Raw genomic sequence first — 6231 nt, 5'->3', positions numbered from 1 at the left:
TGATTCCAGAGTGTCCTGAGCTTTTGAGTCACCTCCAAACAGCCTTGTCAACCACTGCAAGATGCATGGCACTGGCTTCTTCCTCTCAGGTGAGAGCCACCTGGGTTGCAGACAGTGGGTTCAGCACCCTGGGAGACATGGTGACAGCCCTGACAGACTCCTTCCAGAATCTACACACACTTCCAATGGACTGGTGACCCCCACACCCCCAGCAGGTTCCAATGAGAAACACCTTCTAAAGAACTCTCTCTTGTTAGAACAGCTTTCCTGAGCACAGGAACCAGGGCAGCAATCAGCGGCAGCTCAGCTTGACTATCCCCTACTGCCTGTGTATGTCCCTTCAGTAACTAAGCTGTTTTTACCATCCTTTGGGTGTTAGCTGGTGAGTCATGGCCTCAAGGAAGCCTACACTGACTGGGATAGGCCTTGTGTTGCCCTCTTTACTTCTTCGTAATGAATAACAGTTGACATAAATTGTGTACTGAATTATTACAGATAATACAGAGAGAGATCATGCCCATATATATGCTCACTGATAGCCCTTCAAGGCCTAGCATAGCGCCTGGAACACAGTAAATAGTAACATTTGTGAATGTCAGCATCTCTGCAGAGCTTTCCCTACACGGCTTACGGCTTAGGCTAAAGCACTTGATGTATTACCCGCTCCTGCTGTTCATATTTTTAACTAGTTATTTTTTAATATTATATAAGCAACGTGAATATAAGTTCATTGCAAAAAAAAATTCAAACACATATAAAAGCGACAGTCTTTTATATGTAAATTATGCCAACATAAAGCTACTTTTAAAAAAGCCATGGTCCCCCTTCAAAACTCCACATCAGCCCAGTCCCATTCCTTTCCCAGACACAAACTCCACAGTGTTTTAGTCAGAGTACCATTAGGAGGCAGAGCCATGCCAGATATGACATTGCAAACAGAGGGAATTCAACACAGATGGTGGAGGAGTTCAGTGGCCAGAGAGCAGCAGGAAGCCACTATCAACCATGGGGCTGGAGAGATAGAGGGAGGAAGCAGAGTTACCAGAGCCAGGAGTTTGGGTCACCTGGAAGAATCTGGGATCATGGCAGCACCTCCAGCTCAATCTGGAGCAGTGGAGGAGGGGGCTATCTGGCAGCAGGTGGAATCATGGACAAGACCCGTCAGACATGTGAAGCAGAGAGAAAGGGAGACATAACCTGGCTTCTTCCCTTCCTGCATTCTCCAGTGTCCATCACTGGCTCTCTTTAGCCGGTCTGGAAATGAGCCTGGAAAATGTAGTTCCCAAGGATACAAAGCCCAGATAGAGGATGGTCTGGAATAGATCTGAGAGCAAGCAGACAAAAGTCCGGCATATGAAGTTTAAAATAAAACACATAAATAGCATCATGGCATATGTAATGTTCTAAATTTATCACTTACCATTTTTACAGAGATAAAATCTGATTAAAATGGCCATTGAGAGCAGGCTTGATCCACAGAATGAAGGGTACAGCAGGAGAGCACAGAGGCAGACAACAAAGAAACACATGCTACAGAAGGGCAGCCCCAGGGGCTGGGGTGGGTGCAGGTCTTGTTCCTTGGGAACCGGGCCTGATCTACTCTGCAGAGTGGGAGGAGGGCAGGGGGATGAGCTGACCATAGCCCAGCAGTAGGATCGAAGACTCAAAGTTTGGAGCCTGAAGGAAACTTAGGTCTCCCATTTCAACTCACGATTTCTACAGAATAAGGAACTGAAATGCAGAAAGTGATGGGCCCGGCAGCCCAAAGTAACAACAGTTGTTTTTTGTCGTTTTTGGTTTTTTGAGGCATGGTGAAGGAGGTGTTAGGGGACAGTTTAGCACTGATTCCTTCTCTTCCTGCTGTGAGTCACTGAGCAGCCTAGCAGGAAAGCTGTGCGGAGAAATGAGGAGCTCTAGAGGCAGTCACGCTCATCTGTCCTGCCTGGGGGCCAGTGTTAGACAGCTGACATGTCTGCAAAGCGGAGTCACCAAAGGACATCTTTTTCTTAGAAACTCCCCTAGCCTCCAGAGTCTGGTTTTAATTGTCTTCAGCATAATCTCGGAGCCTCCAGTAGGTCCCAGGGACTGTGCTAGATACAAAGATGAATGAGATAAGACAATGAACAAGAGACATGTTTCCAGGAGCGCTAAGCCTCACAGGGAATCAGAAGTGATGACAGGGGAGCATGATGCAATGTGATAAACACAATGCCTGTGGCACAGAAGAGGGGTGGGTAATTGCTAGGGGAGGCAAAAGCAGGGAGCTGGGTAAAGAAGACTTCACAAAGGTAACAGCAGAGAAGGTGCTGAAGGAGGAATAGGAGCTCTTCAGACCACCAACCCCAATGTTAATAACTGGATTAGGCCAGCCTTCCCCAAACACCACTATTATTCCTCAAGGATTTACGTAGAAACTGTTCTTACCCATTTACTTCTCATTATGTAATGGGACCCCCACAACACACACACACATATTTGAAAGTATATGATAGATGAAATGAGTTCACTGCCTCATCAATCATCATCAGCAGAACCAGATTAAGACCTTCAGAGACTCTGAACACTGAAAAGTTGCTGGTACCTCCATATGTAATTGAAAGTAGGGAACGATGCCATCACACATATGCCTGTAAGGAAGCCCAGCGAAGTTCTGGTTTTTCCTGCAGTGACACCTTTTCTATGTTTTTGAAAATATCAGATAGCCAACTATTACCCAGGTAATGTTATTCTGATTGTCTTGGTGTCCCTCTCTGCCAGTGCTCATGCTTGCTTATGGGTGATCCCACGCTGATGCAGCAGCCCCTTCCCACACCAGAAACCCCAGGTGAGGTTGACCTCATAAGTCCATATTCCTATTCTTAACCAAATGGATGTAAAGTTGTTCTTTCACTTCCTCATATAGCACATGCGTTATGACTTTGTTCTTTATCCCTTTCTGTCAACAAACACTCAGCCTGCAACTCAGGAAGCCCACCTGAAGATCCAGTGGTCTGGTTAACCATAAAGAAAGACTGATGTGAGAAATGCTATTTCCTTATACTAAGCTCAGCTGCTTGTAGCAAGAGGAAGACCACGTGACAGTGAGGTGTTTATGAGCACAGACTTTAAAAACAGCCACGGCTGACTTCAGCGTTTGCTCTTTCACTTAACCATATGATCTTGGGCAAGTTACTTTACACCTGTAAGCCCACATTTTATCATCTATAGAATGTGCTTAATAACAGCACCAGCTGGGCATGGTGGCTTACGCCTGTAATCCCAGCACTTTGGGAAACCGAGGCAGTGGATCACCTGAGGTCAGGAGTTCAAGACCAGCCTACCCAACGTGGCAAAACCCTGTCTCTACTAAAAATATGAAAAAAATTAGCCAGGCATGGTGGCAGGCACCTGTAACCCTAGCTACTCTGGAGTCTGACGTAGGAGAATCACTTGGACTGGGGAGGCGGGGGTTGCAGTGAGCTAAGATCGTGCTACTGCACTCCAGCCTGGTGACAGAGCAAGACTCTGTTTCAAAATAGTAATAATAGCACCTGCCTCATGAGGTCATTTGTTGAACAAATATTTAGTATACTGTTACTATGTACCAGGCACTATCCTTGAACAGGGGATACAGCAGTGGGCAAACAAAGCTTTGCCCTAGAGCTTACATTCCAGTGGAAAAAGATAGACAACAAAAATAAATACATATCATGTATATATTTAATTATATATAATTATATACCATGTTAGAAGGGAAAGATCTAGGCAACATTTGGGAGGGCTTTCATTTAATTTTAAATTTTTATTTAATTTAATTAATTTATTTTTGAGACAAAGTCTCACTCTGTCACCCAGGCTGGAGTGCAGCGGAGCGACTCAGGTCACTGCAACCTCCGCCTTCCAGATTCAAGCAATTCTCCTGCCTCAGCCTCCCGAGTAGCTGGGATTACAGGCACCCACCACTACGCCCAGCTAATTTTTGTATTTTTAATAGAGACAGGGTTTCGCCATGTTGCCCAGGCTAGTCTTGAACTCCTGACCTCAGGTGATCCGTCCATCTCAGCCTCCCAAAAGTGCTGGGATTACAGGCGTGAGCCACTGCGCCAGGCCATGCTTTCATTTTAGATGGAGTGACCAAGAACCTGAGTGAGAAGGTGACTCTAAGGACATGCAAGTGATAGACGCCAGAGGGACAGCCTTCCAGACAGAGGGAACAGTCTGTGCAGGGGCCCTGAGGGAGGAGCAATCCTGAATGTTTGAGGAAAGTGAGTGTGGAGCAGAGTAGAGGAAAAGGAGGTCAGAGAGTAGGAGACTGGAGGGTTCTGAGCAGAGGAGTGGCATGGCATGACACACATTTTAATAGGCTCTCTCTGGCTGCTGGGTTGAGGATACACTTAGGAGGGTAAGGGTAGAGATAAGGAAACCAGTTATGAAACGACTACTGTGATCCAGGTGAGTGATGATGTGTGCGATGTCCTTACCTTGGCACCTGACATGAAACCAACTCTGGATAAGGATTCCCACTAGTTTCCTATTGTGACCAGACTCCACACATGCATAGCTAGCAAAGGAAGAGCTCAGGTTTGCTTTCTTTTCTGCATCTTTCTCAACCATCCATCTACTACCATCATTATCACTTTCCTTAATCTGCTTAAACCTCATGCTTAATATTCTTCCTTCTTTCTTCTCTCTCTGCCTCTTTCTTACTGTTATCTTCCTTTTATTACTATAATGTCTTTTAGGGCACGATTTTGAAGATATGTTTTGAATTTTGATGAGAGAGCAGCAAGCCTTTTAGCCTATGGGTTCCAAGAGTCATATTCCACAAGTCATATCAGAAGGACAGGAAACAGGGAGGGGTGACTGACATGGAAGGTGCCAGCGAGATGGCTCAGCCATGGAGATTGTGCTGATGCCACATGCAAAACGTGTGTGCCCCTGTCATCCACAGGAGAAGTCCCTCCAGGCATTTCAGATAATAACTAAAAGAAATGATAAGGCAGGGAATCAGAGGCTGACGTTTCTATTGGATGGACTGGGGGTGTGAAGATCAAAAGGTCATTTTCAGATGAAATCGGGAAGTACAGGGATAATAGAGAAACCACCACCAAGAACCACACTTACAGCTCCAAAGCATGTGATTCAGAAGAATCCTTGCTGAAACTGGCCATCACCTTGTGTCACAATCCCAGGTGAGTTGTCACAGTGGAAAGCAGGGGTTTTCCCAGAAACCATTCTGATAATGGGACTACTAGAAATGACTTAACTAGGCGTGCTGGGTGGCATTTTCATGCGTTGCAAGGGCCGGACTGCAGGTCTCTCCTTGTGGCCTGTGTGCCAGAGCAGAGTATGAGTCTGAGGTGGAGGGAGTCATGGCAGGACAAGCGTTTAGAAAATTTCTTCCACTCTTTGACCAAGTATCGGTTGAAAGGAGTGCTGCTGAAACTGCAACCACAGAGGCATTATGCTTCCAGAAAAATCTCAAGGAAAAGTATGGCAAGCAACAGCAGGCGCTGTTGAATGGGGTTCTAAAGGAAAGGGTGGAGAGATTCAACCAGTTAGCGTGAAAGTTGGAGATAAAATTTCTTCTCCCAGAATGTGGAGGCACCAAAGTGCCTAGATATTCTAGATGACAAGGATTATTTCCTGTTTAGAGATGGTGACATTCTTGGAAAGTACATAGACTGAAATAAGTCACTGTTGAAATGGCATCAACGTGAAGCTGCCCATTCCACTGAAGTTCTGAAATCTTTCATCATGTAAATAATTGCCCTATCTCTCTTTTATAATAAACTAATGATAACTAATGACAAAAAAAGAAATGACTTAACTATATAAAGAAGTGTGTCTCAATCACATAAATATATCCCACTAAAGTCAAACTAAAGATGTTCCCAACACAACTCCCCCTTAGCCAGAGCCCCAGGATGCCCTTGGCTACTGTAATCCCCCTGACAAGATGGCAAAAGGAAAGTCAGAGGCCTCAAGTAATTGTGATTTAAAATCCCTTCTGCCAATTTTACAAAAACATCTGACCCAGTGTACACATTGCAGAGACCCCTCCAAGGGCCTGGGAAGGGGTTCTGCAAGGGAGAACTCCAGAAACATAAACTTCTTATGGAAAACCAGCATTTGCCTAGACCAGAAGTAATTTACCTTCATGGTCAGAGAGCTTATTCTATCATAGGAAGGAGATTTATTAGGCATTGTTTGTAGCCATCATGTTTTATTCAGCTCAGAAATTGCTAATAA

At 45.1% G+C, this 6231-nt stretch overlaps 1 long non-coding RNA gene across 1 annotated transcript; it reads right to left on the bottom strand.

Moving 5' to 3' along the window:
* Window positions 1-755: 755 nt before the first annotated feature.
* On the bottom strand, window positions 756-4556 carry LOC116557348. Its single transcript, XR_004271477.1, has 2 exons — window positions 4461-4556; window positions 756-2090 (listed from the first exon to the last, which is right to left on the bottom strand). It is a non-coding gene; the product is annotated as an uncharacterized LOC116557348 (long non-coding RNA).
* Between the last annotated feature and the right edge of the window lie 1675 nt (window positions 4557-6231).

This window comes from Sapajus apella, unplaced genomic scaffold (assembly GCF_009761245.1).
Source record: "Sapajus apella isolate SASKATOON/1434 unplaced genomic scaffold, GSC_monkey_1.0 scaffold19, whole genome shotgun sequence".
Lineage (NCBI taxonomy): Eukaryota > Metazoa > Chordata > Mammalia > Primates > Cebidae > Sapajus > Sapajus apella.
Note: the sequence above shows the minus strand (reverse complement) of the source record. Positions and strands in the feature narration are given on the sequence as shown.